Source organism: Prunus avium, chromosome 4, assembly GCF_965620075.1.
Source record: "Prunus avium chromosome 4, drPruAviu1.hap1.1, whole genome shotgun sequence".
Lineage (NCBI taxonomy): Eukaryota > Viridiplantae > Streptophyta > Magnoliopsida > Rosales > Rosaceae > Prunus > Prunus avium.
Genome location: NC_142287.1, coordinates 15,234,518 through 15,248,460, shown reverse-complemented (window position 1 = coordinate 15,248,460; position 13,943 = coordinate 15,234,518). Strand labels below are relative to the sequence as shown.

Sequence of the window (13,943 nt, the reverse complement as noted above, 5' to 3'; positions counted from 1 at the left end):
TGTGCATGCCGGACAAAAAATAGCAAAATACTAAATTCAATAATCAACATATGAACTCAATAAATCTCTGTTTGGATGAAGGAATTGAAAATTACACATAATTCTAAATTGATGGAATTTAGATCTCCGTCATTTAAATTTCTGGCAATTAAAAATTTTAATGTTTGGAATTATATGTGTCGGATTTTGTAAATGACAGAAATTAAATATTTTATGAAATTGATAATGTGAAGAAAGAAAAACGTTTTCATTTTGTTTGATGGTCTGTAGTTGGAGTAATTACACGGATTTTTTCTTGAGATTTTCTATTTAAACCCTGCAATTCTCTTTGTTCACCCCAATACTTAAATCATTAAACTGTAAGTTTTATTATTGTGTAAAAAGACAAAAAAAGTCATCAAATTTAATACTTAACTCTAGTACATCTACACACACACCCCACCACTTTTCATATTAAGTTTTAGAAAAATACAAACTCCTCTACATCGTATTGTTAGATTACTCCTCTTTTAAAGACGTAGACCATTGATGAGTCTGCCTCTTTAAAATATGCATGGGAGCTGATGGAAAGACTAGTTGATTGTTTGGCTATAATGATCTTTTTCTCTTCCCTTTGTTGATCGCTTGGTTGTTGATTGCTTTTGTTTTGTTTTGTTTTTTTTTTTTTGCACTCTTGGCTGTTGATTGCTTGGTTGTTTTGATTTTTTATTTAAAATTTATACCTGATGTTTTGGTAAAGCTGTTCTCTTTTTCTAGATACAAAACAGTTTAGCTCCTTTATCAGCAGATCCCCACGGCAACTGGAACGGTTGCAGATTAAACCTTGCAAGTTGTTCTCCATCCCAGATGCAATTTCTGCAAGGTGACAAGCGTCCCATATATGAGGACTTGTTTGAGCTCTGAAAACTTGTAGCAGCTTCAGAAACAAAGTAACTAAAACCTGTAAATATTATGACATTGTTTTTCTTGAAACATGATTTAGGAACTAAATGTTGGATGCATTAAAACAATTCTCAATGTCCGATCAAAATGGGATGTTCATAAATTCATGTGATGTTCATAAGTCTTTGTTGATTGCTTTTTATTATTATTATTATTATTATTTTTTGCACTCATGGCTGTTGATTGCACATACTTTTGCTTCAAACTTTCACCCCAAACAAAATCTCATGCATACTACAAATATTGTTTAATGATTTAAGTATTGGGGTGAACAAAGAAAATTATGGGGTTTTAATAGAAAATCTCTTTTATTTCTTATTTTTTCAACTTGGGGTGTATTTAAGGGTAGTTTGGGAAGATAGTGGGGTTTTCTTAGAAATTGTGAAAATTTAAATTAAAAGTCGGGGTGAACTTAGAACATAGGATGAACTAAGAGAAGCATGGGGTTTAAATAGAAAATCTCTTTCTTCTTTTGCAACCAAAGAAAGTTATATTAAGAAACTCCTAAACCCAACAAATACTTTTGGTGTGTTTTGAGGCTCAAGACAAAATCTACAAATTACTAAGAATAGTTTCACTAATAGAAAAAGAAACAAATAATTGATACAAAATAAAGTATAATTATTCGTTGTTTTACAACTATAGCAAATTATTATTTTATTTTATTTTGGAACTATTATTTATGAATAAATAAATAAAAGTATCCGGGTATAAATAAAAGAATTTTGAGAGCCTCTTTGACTCTTCCCTCAGACTATTAATTTGGTATCTATGATGTGCTGGAGTCCCGTAATATATTCGTATTCACCAGGAAAATCCCAATCAATGTTGTCCGTGTATAAAATCTCGTGGATGGATACCAATTAAATCAAAACTATAGATTCTGAAGAGTGAATTGAATTGGAATTTTTTTCCTTCCCTCTACCGATTCATAAATTTTAGCAGTTTACTTGATTCGTGCCCATATGTCCAATAAATATATATTATTTGCTTCCATAAATAAAAAAAGATTGAGACTATAACTTACAAATCAAGTCTCTCCCTCCATTTTCCCCTACATATATGCCGAAGCTAATCATTATCAAACACATAGTCAAAACAATTTATCTTTACACTGGAAGTTCTGTGTTCGATTCTCTCCCTCCCTCCCTTCCCGCAATATCGTTTGTATAAAAACGTAGTAGCACCTATGTCAAATAGTTTTTTCCAACCGTCCTCCTTTGATCTGTCTGATGATCAGCACCAAGGCATGCCAAACAGGTTTTCGGCATACGTACCTGCGAAGTATCTGACTGAGGAGCAGGAAAAATTTAGGCAAGCGGCAGCAGCAGTAGCGGCCATGCATGGTCTTCGCAGCACTAACCCTAATCCGGCCGCCACTACTCATCAAAACCCTAATTCAACCGTTAGGCGTGGGTCTAATTTCAAAACCCAGCAGGGCGTGCGTCAGGAGTCGAGAATTCATAAGCCGCAGCCACAACATATTTTCAATAATAATACTAACAATAATCATCATCATCATCATCCCCGTTCAAATTCCCATGGAGATTTTATGGTTTACAGGTCACAAAATCAAAATCATCAAAGTCGAAATCAAAATGCGTATGCTGCTGCTTCTGCATTACAAAAGTATTCTCAGGCTCAGGCTCATTATCAGTTTGCCATGCAACAACAAGTCGAACATGCTTTTCGACTTGTAGTCAGTAGCATAGGGCTGCCATCATCAACTTATAATCCCATGTTCTTGAGCTCACAACCCGCGGTGGCGACGACGCTAACAATGGGACTTTCTGGAGAGCTTTCTCAGCAGCAGCATCAGCAGGCCAGCAATTTTGTTAATTTTGTGGGACATAAAAATATGAATCCAATTCAGCCTCCCCATAATCCTACTACAAGAACTCTTACTCTTCAGGAAATGGATGATGGAGGGAACCAACAGGATGGCCTTGATTTGTCACTCAGGCTCTGATCGTTCACTATTTCAATTTTTTTATTTTTATTTTTCATTTTGATGAGTGTTTCATATTCATATGATTACTGCTCCATATGTATCTAGGCTTTATTGTTTTATTGTTTTTTTTTTTTGCTATTAGATAACACCATTTCATTTGTATTAATTATTGGAATGATTTTTTTATGTTTGTTATTTAGATTTTGACGTTACTGCAAGTTTAATTTAGAGAGTGAAAAACAAATAAACGGCAACAAAAGTGCTGTCGACAGTCATATATCATCAAGCCAAGATATCCTTAGATTATTGACCAAAAAAGAAAGAAGATATCCTTAGATTTGGATGCATATTTCCTTTTATAATTAAGGCTAAATTGTTGAAATATCCTTGACTAGTGTCCCTGATTTTCAATTTGCCCTGATTTTTTTCTTTTAAAAAAATTAAGGATCCGAACTTTTTTTTAAAGTCAAAATTCCCCTTGCCGTTAATATGCTCCAAATTTCATCTATATATTTTTCGGTCAAATAATGGCATGTGGTATGCACGTGACTCTCTTTCTGGACAAATGTGTCATTTCCTATTTAAACTATCTATAAAGCAAAAGACTGAATGGTGAAATATTCAAAATACCATAAAATGTCCTTGGTTAAATAAGATGTGATAAGAGACAACAATTAATATAGTTAGGGTAAAATGATAACAATATTATCATTTAAATAAAATAATTAAAAACAAATTAAAAATCACAAAACTCACTTTCTGAATGTGTCCTACTCCTCAATCCCTCCACTCCACGCCCTCATCCTTTTTTTTTTTTTTTTTCCATTTGTTTTAATAATTAATGTTAGTATATATATAAAAAAAGGGTTAAATACTTTTTTGGTCATTGAATTTTACACGAAAATTCAATTTGGTCACTGTGTTTCCCAAAGTTGACATTCTGTTATCTTTCGTTAAATGAAGTTTTTATTTTTAGTTTCTAGGAAACACGTGCAATCAAATTTCTATATTTTGGTGCTCTATATTGAAGCTTGAATCGATTGAGTGAGAATCGTATTGCGACTTCAGATGGCAAGGAGATGTAATCGAGTTTTTATCAATAAGAGCCAAAATTTATACCCTAATTTCATAAATATCAGTTTTTATAAAAACTTTCAAATATAGCCAAAAACCCACTTAATTTAACACAAATGCCCTCAAAATTAAACCAAATAACAATGAACTTACAAACCAAATAACAACTATGGTGGCCAAGCTTACTGCTGACTATTTCTTTTAACCCTACTAGTTACCGCTATGAACCCTAAACTCAACTTAAAAACTCAAAGCCCCAATTTTATTTCAAGTTTGATGGACTTCACAAATTCCATCGCTCTTCTTTCTTCTCTCACTCTAAAACTAAAAAACCATATTTTTCCAATCCTTGATTAAATATGATGTTGAGCTTCTTTGTATTGGTGTTGAATAAAATGCTTATGCCTTGTCGTATGTGATTTTTCCTTTTACTTTCAAACTAAATTAATATAATAATATCTCCATTGCACTCTTAAATTAAATAAAATGAATCTGCGTTTGTATTCTTTTGGAACAGAAAAACCAACAGAAGGCAAATATTGTTGCGAGTTTGCTGTGTTTCGCTGGATATGGGTTCCATTGTTTTTGGTTGAAGGTTTTTTATTCTTAGAAAGGGGAAGTTTTAGATCTACAAAAGACGAGCAAAAACGAAATGGGATTTTGACTTTCTTCCACTACTACGTTTTTCTATTTGCGCGACGAAGAATAAATCGTCGCATAAAAGATCATAGCGCGACGGACAATTATATGCGTAGCGCAACAAGAGCGACGAAGGAATGTCGTCGCGCAAAACAACTACGCGCGACAGAAAAAATACCGTCGCGTAAAAGAACTTTGCGCGACGATACCTTGAGCGACGAATAACTAATTGTCGCATACAAGACCATTGCGCGACGGACAATCATATGCGTAGCGCAAACTAGAGCGACGAAGAACTTTCGTCGCGCGAAAAACATTTAGCGTGACAGAAAAAACGACCGTCGCGTAAAAAAAGGGGAAATAACGCGAACAAATATTTTGGCGCCTAATTCTTGCGCGACGACTCAACTCGTCGCAAATGAAATCTTTGCGCAACAAAACACCTGTCCGTCGCGCAAGGTATGATATACAAAACCATTAATCCGAAGCCTTAATTTTAATTTTACCATCTAAATCATATGTTTTTCATTCATTTTAGTGAAGATCATCATTCATACCCTTTTAATTATGGGAATGGTAGAGGAGAATCTTTTGGTATGGTTATCAACCTCCATACGAATAAATTTCAGGGTTATCAATTTCCGTACGAATCTTTTTGTAGGGTTATCAACCTCCATATGTTTTGAAACTAAAAAGTGTTCATTCAACTCTACAAAACTAATTTCAACGATCCAACCGTTAAATGTGTTTGTATATACTGTGAGATCGTATACCACAAAAATCGCAAATAACAAATATGCAGAGATCTAGAAATGGGACAAAATACTCAACGGTTATAAATGATAACGTTTGCGTGACCAAGATTTGCGCGACGAATATATGTTCGTCGCCCTATGATGTTTAGCGCGACCAAAAAATCAATACGTCGCGCAAGATAAATAGCGGGAAAACAAACAGTGTTCCAGTTGTTTCGCGCCACAACTTTGCGCGACGAAAGTGCAAATTAGTCGCGCAAGGTGGTTATCGTGGCTGTCAAACTGGGCTTTTGCGCGACGGAAATTCTCAGTCGCGCAAAGGTGTGATGTCGGCATGTGTTTGCGCCAAGCATGTCGATTTTGCGCGACGGAATTTGCCTTGTGCGACGAAAACATGTGTTCGTCGCGCAACGATGTGATGGCGGCACGAGTTTGCGCGTCAAGCATGTCGATTTTGCGCGACGGAATTTGCCTTGTGCGACGAAAACATGTGTTCGTCGCGCAACGATGTGATGGCGGCACGAGTTTGCGCGTCGCTGAAGTGGAATTTGCGCGACTTATTTCTTTGCGCGATGAATGAACCCTTCGTCGCGCAAAGCCGTCTTCTTTAACAGATCCATTTCAGCCATTGCAGAGGCAAACTGAAAAATCAGTTTTGCCTCCTCTGCTTCTGCCCCTCTCTCTCTCCGTTTTCTCCATTTTCTCAGTTGCAAATCAGTTCAGGACATATTGAAGAAGGTATTTTATTAGTTTTGTATTTATTTAAAATATCAATTTAATTTCTTTATATATTGTTTTTGTGAAAATATATTTGTATTCTGTTGTTAAATTATGCACGGCAATGTACGAAGTTAATTGAAATTAACTTCATACATTTTTTTATTGTAAAGCTTAGTTCCCGTTCGAGGTTAGTTGGACCGCGCATGGGTGGGTAAACCACGACTACGGTCCAATTAATTCTTGAATTGTCCCATATTTTGGACAGTTTGGAAATGTATAGTCGTGTCACGTAGTTTACAGCTACAGGATTAGGTTTCGATTGTAGAGATTTCGGTGTCATCTCGGTACGTTCTTCGGGTGGTACGTAGGTATTTGATATCTACAGTACACCTCAAGAACTGTAGCGAGATGCTGTCGAAATTCATCCACGTCGAAATCTAATCTCATGTAGCTGTAAATTACGTGGCATGACTATGCATTTCCGAATGGGATAGGGCCCTTACCGGAGGCATAAGGTGACGTTATGATTTTCTAAGAATACAACATAATTGTTGTATTGTGATTGTGGTTCCAGGAATTATGAGCAGAAGGTGGATACAGAACCCGAATAGGTGCGCAGACGAATACTTGGATGGAATCGAGGATTTCATTGACTTTGCACGGACACATAACCTGGGTGCAACTAGAATCCGTTGTCCTTGTAGGAGCTGTAACAACACGTTGTGGGACACAATTGAAAATGTTCGATTTCATTTAGTGAGGAATGGAATGATTGAGGGCTCGTTTGGGAGTGCTTTTGAAGCAGCGAAAAGCGCTTCTAAATGGGCAAAAGCGCTTCTGTCTTTTAAAAATGGTGTTTGGCAAAAATTGCAAAAGCGCTTTGGGTGAGATCCAAAAGCACTTGGAGTGGTTTTGGAAGAAGCACTTGAGAGGTGCTTCTTCTTAAAAGCGCTGTAGGACAAAAACAAGGGAAGCACTTGGCTCCCTTTAATGAAACTTTTAAAATGCCAAAAATACCCATATTTAATTTTTTTAAATGCCAAAATACCCTCCCTTTCTTTCTTTTTCTCTCTCTTTTTCTCTTAATGATGACCAAAGCAAAGTCATTTCCTTTCTTCTTATATTGTTCTTATTTACGAGCTTCCCAACAGTGTTATTCAAAATTTTGAGGTGGTTCTTGCCAATTCCTTTTTAATTTCATATATTACGCCCACATGTCCACTAAACTTTTACACATCAAAGTATGCAGGGTACAATTTGGTTGTTGGAACTTGGATTTCCTTTCATGCTGTTGCTGCAAACCTCATCTTTCCTCAAACTTTTTCTAGGTTTTTTTTTATATCCTCTTGAGTCTCACTTATGTCTACAGATTGTGTTGTTATTTTAGATTTTCTATGAATTTATTTTGGGAATTTCATACTTTTTTAAGTCATGTTTTTATTTTGGGATCTTATGAATTTTTATTTTCTGTGTTTATTATAATATTTTGGGATTCTTTAAATTTTTTTTAAAGTACTTTTAAAAGCGCTTTTACTGTGTTAGCCAAACACTCAACAAAATATAAAAAACGCTTTTATGTAGTGTAAAAGCACTTTTAAATGTGACATCCAAACGACAAACTGCTTCTTTGTAGAAGCGCTTATGTCATAAGTGCTACTGGCATAAGCGCTATTAGCATAAGCGCTTCGGAAAGAAGCACTCCCAAACGAGCCCTGAGACATACATCACTTGGAATTATCACGGGGAACAATTAGACATTGCTTCGTCTTCAAGGGCCACAAGAGCCAGTGATAATGTTGAACCCAATGTTGATCATGATGAACAAGTTAGGGATATTATAAATGATGCATTTCCATTTGCATCGACCAGCAGCAATCAGGAAGGGGAAGATGACGTGCCTACAGAAATGGACAGTGCAGAGTTCGAACAGTATGAAAACCTGTTAAGAAATGCCAACCAAGAGTTATACCCGGGGTGCGAGAGCTTTTCCGTTCTGACGGCGATTGTGGAGCTAATGCAGGGAAAAATAAAGTATCGTATGTCGAATCTGTGTTTCGATTACTTTTTGGGGGTTTTCAAGAAAATGCTTCCAACGGACAATTGTTTGCCGAAAGACCACAGGGCGGCGCAGAAGATGTTGAGTGGTCTTGGATTGGGTTATGAAAAAATCCACGCTTGCAAAAACAATTGCATGTTATTCTACAAAGAGTATGAAACGTTGGATACATGCCCTATATGCAATGAGTCGAGGTTCAAACAGACGTCTCATAATAGAATGACTAAGGTTCCACAAAAAGTCATGCGTTATTTGCCCCTAAAACCAAGATTGCAGCGACTGTATATGTCGACGCATACTGCCACAGACATGAGATGGCATAAGGAAAAACGGGTAGACGACGATGTGATGCGACATCCTGCAGATGGGGAGGCATGGAAAGAGTTCGATCGAACGTTCCCCGAGTTTGCTGCTGATCCCCGGAATGTTAGATTGGGACTTGCCACAGACGGATTCAATCCGTACGGGGTTCTAAACCAACACCACAGCACTTGGCCGATTTTCGTATTCCCATATAATTTGCCGCCTTGGAAATGCATGAAAAAAGAGTACATGATGATGACTGTTTTGATAACTGAGGATCCTGGGAGGTCAATCGATGTGTACTTAAGGCCATTGGTTGATGAGCTCAAGGATTTATGGATAAACGGTGTGCGCACGTACGATAAATCCACCGGGAAGATGTTCACGTTGCGGGCGGCAGTTATGTGGACTGTGAATGATTTTCCCGCATATGCAATGGTGTTGGGGTGGAGCACAAAGGGTTATATGGCATGCCCTGTATGCAAGAAAGATGTGACTTCTGGTTGGCACGCTGGAAACGTGTGTTATCTTGGACATCGAAGATGGTTGCCATGGGACCACGAGTGGCGGAAAAAGGATAAAGAGTTTAACGGCAACAAAGAGCGTCGCGCAAGACCTAGAGAATCGTCCGGTGATCAGATCTTGGAACAGCTGAACCGTTTGGATTTTGCTCCGTTCGGGAAAACAGTTAGTCGGACCAGACCTGCTACACATATGAACTGGACGCACAAGTCTATGTTTTTTGAGCTCCCATATTGGTCGAAACTAAAAATGAGGCACAATCTCGACGTTATGCATGTTGAGAAAAATAAAATGTTTTTATGAAATGAAACAGAGAAAACAAATTAATTTCCCAATTCAATGAAGTTTCTGTGTAGAAATACACAAAAAAATGAAAATGAAAATGTGATGTTCTTATGTGAATTCCACAGGATTAATTTTACATTAATTTTGACTTGTGATATTTTACTTTGCTTTTATGGTTTTGTCTTGTATGAGAACATGTTGCTTTGTTTTAGCTTACGCCGGGGTTCAACTACATGCATGCTATTCTGTGTAAAGACTTTTTTCCCCCCTATATATATTTGATGCAAGCTCGTATATGGAGAAGCACGGAGACAACCATATATCAATAATTATACCCTAAATAATTGGAACGAGTTGATCTTGCATTTGAATCTATTAACAGGCACGGCCACGGAATGTGCTTGAAACTCTTTCTTGCATTTGCGCTGCTTTTGCTACAGTACGCCCAAAGAGGAGAGGTGGACCACAGTCAGAGGGATACTAACGTGACCATAAGGTGCATAGAGAGGGAAAGGCAAGCACTCCTCGCATTCAAACGTGGCCTGGCGGATAAGTACGATATCCTCTCTTTATAGGGTTCAGAAGCCCAAAAACAAGATTGTTGCAGATGGATTGGAGTCTATTGCAGCAACCAAATAGGTCATGTTATTGGACTTGATCTTTCATTCAATGTTTTAGGCTATAAATCTTATTATTTGGAAGGTAAGATGATTAATCCTAAACTGATTGAGTTGCACCGTTTACAACATTTGGACCTTCATGAAATATATTTCAATAGGATCCAATTTTCATATTTCATTGGTTCTCTAACCAATTTAAGATACCTTGATCTGTATTTTGGAGGCAAGTTTCCAAGTCAGGTCGGAAATCTTACGAACTTGGTGTATCTCAGCTTAATTGGTAATGGCTTTACAAATGTTGAAAATCTCAATTGGCTTCCTCTTCTTTCGTCCTTAAGATATTTGGACTTGAGTTTGGTGAATCTCAGCAATGTTTTCGATTGGCCGGAAGCCGTTAATAAGCTTCCTGAACTAACAAACTTGACACTACTAGACTGTGATCTTCCTTCTCAAATTCTTTCCACTCTTTCTTACATAAACTCTTCTAAATCTGTTGCTAGTGTTGACCTTTCTTCCAACCATTTGAGTAGTTCATCAATATTTCTATGGTTGTCCAACTATAATAATAGCCTTGTTGAGCTAGCCGGTTCAATTCCTGATGTTTTTGGAAGCATGAGCGCTCTGGCACATCTTTCTCTCTCTTATAACCAACTTGAAGGGTCATTACCTGATCTTACAGACCTTTCATCTTTGGAAACCTTGTATCTCGAGAATAATCAATTAAGCGGAGTGATTTGAGAAACTCATTTCTCAAAACTCTCCAAATTACAGTTTTTGGATCTATCTTTTAACTCGCTAGTTTTAGACATCCATGCTGATTGGATTCCTCCATTCCAACTGGACATAATTGGTTTGGGGTCTTGCAAGATGGGTTCGGATTTCCCAAAGTGGCTTCAAACTCAGAAAAATTTCTCATACGTTGATATTTCTGATGCTGGAATTTCCAACATCCTTCCAAGTTGGTTTTGGAGTTTATGTCGTAATGTGAGATTTATGAATCTCACAAGCAACCAAATTAGAGGTACATTTGCAAATTTGACATTGGAATTTTCATATTCCCCTGAACTACATCTGAGTTCGAATAAGTTGGAAGGTCCAATCCCCTCAGTTCTATCAAAAAGCACAATATCTGGATCTCTCTAATAATAAAATTTCAGGGTCAATTTCGTTCTTGTGTTCAAGTGCAGCTATTTATTTAGGCTTTCTTGACCTCTCAAGCAACAATGTTTCTGGACAAGTTCCAGGTTGCTTGACACATTTGGAGAATCTAGTCATTCTTGATTTGAGTAACAATGCTTTGTTCGGGAAAATTCCTACAACAATTGGCTCTGTATTTCAGATTGAAACACTTAAATTAAGAAGCAATAGATTTGTGGGACAATTGCCTTCGTCAATGAAGAATTGCACAAGTTTAGAAGTCGTTGATGTTGGGGATAATAAATTATCCGGACCGATTGATAAGTGCATTATTTACTATATTTTTATATCTCATTTATATGATTTTTGTAGGGAAAGTTAATTAAAAATAGCATTATTACCTTACTTTCCTTATTTTCAGCTATTCTGTGCTCTTGGAAGGATTTTGACTGAAAATCGACTTTTCGAATGAATTTTAGCGCAAGGCCAATTGGAGAAGAAAGCTAAGATATTCAAGATCATTGTATCAAAGTTTCATAATTTTCTACCAAGCCAAATGCTCCAGACTTGCAAGTCAAGACAGCCTAAGTTGAAATCCCGTCAGAACTGCACTGCTGTGGAAGATTGAAGATTTGAAGACCTTTCCGATTTTTCCTAGTGGTGTGTAATATATGCCTGGAAAGCTTAGACATAAAGCTACGTTTCTCATATTTTTCCAGAGTTTTCTAGGAAGTGACACGACCCCAAAACGTGCGTGCAAGTTGGCTGACGTGTTTCCAAGTCAAAGAAGGATTCTTTCCTAATTTGTTTCCTTAATTGTTTGGGATTTTGTTTTGCTTTAGGAGAGTTTTTCCAGACCTTTTAAGAGTAGGGTTTAATTGTTTTACACTATATATGGTCACCCTAAGGATCTCTTCATATCATCATCTTCCCATATACAACTTTCATACACCAACAAATATATCAGAGCGAGAGCCAAGAGTTTGCTGTCCCAGTGCTTTTGGAGCTTACGAAGGTGTTGCTGTGGAGAATCCAGAAATCAAATCCATCTGCCAAATCGGTTTTATGACAACAATTCTCTTGTTTATCTTTTCTTTTGTCATGAACTAATTTTCCTTGCTAGGGCTACGATGTAGCCTAACCATGAATACTTAATTTTTATAGTTATATTAATTTCTGATTATTATCCCATGTTGAGTATTTGTTACTGTTCTTAATGCTTTGAATATCTGGCCAATATTTAATTGATTTGATGATCCAAGCGGAGACCGAGAGGAGATGTTTGGTGTTTGCTTCTCGTAACAAATACCATGTCTTGAATGAGTGCCCGAGAGGGACTAACATGACTCATGCAGTTTTCTTGTAGGTTCTCATAGAACTTAATGGGTTCTTGATTCTCTAAATCCGTTGCTCGAGAGAGAGTGGGTTGTTAATTAAGAATACTTTTGGTTGAGCTCGAAAGGGGATATCGAATGAATCAACATGGATAGTAATTAGGGTTAATTGGCTATAAGAATTAAGTGGAATTGGTTATGGTGAAATCGGATGCTCTAGTGTCTAATCAAACTTGATTTTCCATCGTTAATTAAATTGTTATTCTTCATAATTATTTTAGTTTACTTAAATCAATCAATCTTCTTAATCAATTGTTCAAATAAACTTTTGAATTAATCATAATTGGTAGTTAATAGGAAATTACAGTCTTCGTGGGAACGATACTCTACTTATTTCTATATTACTTCTGCGAATTGTGCGCTTGCAATAATTTCACAACACCGATACCTAAATGGTTAAGGGTTAGCTTAAAGGATTTGGTTATCCAGATGCTTTCGTCTAATCACTTCAATGGAAGCTTGCCCTCACAAATATGCCATCTAACACACATTAAAATTTTGGATTTCTCCATGAACATTATCTCTGGAAGCATACCCAAATGCCTCAACAATCTAACTACTCTGGCTCAGGAAGGAAATTCAAATATGAATATCACACATTTTATATCTAATGTTGTGTCTTTAACTGGTAGTGGCTGTGCGGATGATGCAACCTTCATGTGGAAAGGAAGAATGCAGAGGTACAAAAGTATTTTGGGGCTTGTGAAGAGAACTGATCTCTCAAGCAATAAATTAATAGGGGAGATTCCAAGTGAAATCACCCAGCTTGTTGGGTTGGGTTCTTTAAACCTATCGAGAAACCAATTAACAGGTCAAATAACTCCAGAGATTGGAAACTTGCAGTCACTGGATGAGCTTGATTTGTCAAGAAACTAGATAGAAGGAAGAATTCCAACAAGCCTTTTGCAGATCCATCATCTTAGTCTCTTGGGCTTGTCATTTAACAATTTATTTGGCAAAATTCCCATTGGGACTCAGCTCCAAAGCTTTGATCCCTCTGTTTATGCTGGAAATCCTCAACTCTGTGGACCTCCACTGAAAAAGAGGTGGGCTGATCAAAATGGGCAAACTGACTTGAGCAATCAAGAGGAGGATAAGGATGAGCTTATAACACTGTGATTTTACATCAGTATAGGGCTTGGGTTTGTTGCTGGATTTTGGGGAGTTTGCGGCATTTTGATATTCAAGAGGTCATGGAGATACGCATACTTCAAGTTCCTAAATGGTTTGAATGATTGGCTTTATGTGCGAGTAGCTTTGATCAAGCAACAACTAAAGGATATGCTTAATAGATAAGCTGTAAGTACATGAATTCTTCTGTTTTTACATCATAATTAAGTTATTAACTGTTTTTTTTCAAAACTTACGGAGGCAAGTTATGAATTCTTCTTGTTTACTTGCAACTTCAGTTGACTTGAAGAGTGCATATAGTTGCCATGGAAGCAATTATATATCTGCATAAGTTTCAAGTTTTGGATTATGTAGTGGGAATTTCCTTGATAAAGATTTGTTACTGTGTCTTTGTTTGTAAGCAATTATGTAGTG

The 13,943-nt window shown here is 36.8% G+C and overlaps 1 pseudogene; it reads left to right on the top strand.

Annotated features, from left to right (window-relative positions):
* The first annotated feature begins 9,954 nt into the window (after positions 1 to 9,954).
* Positions 9,955 to 13,694, top strand: LOC148294886 (receptor-like protein EIX2; annotated as a pseudogene).
* Positions 13,695 to 13,943: the final 249 nt, after the last annotated feature.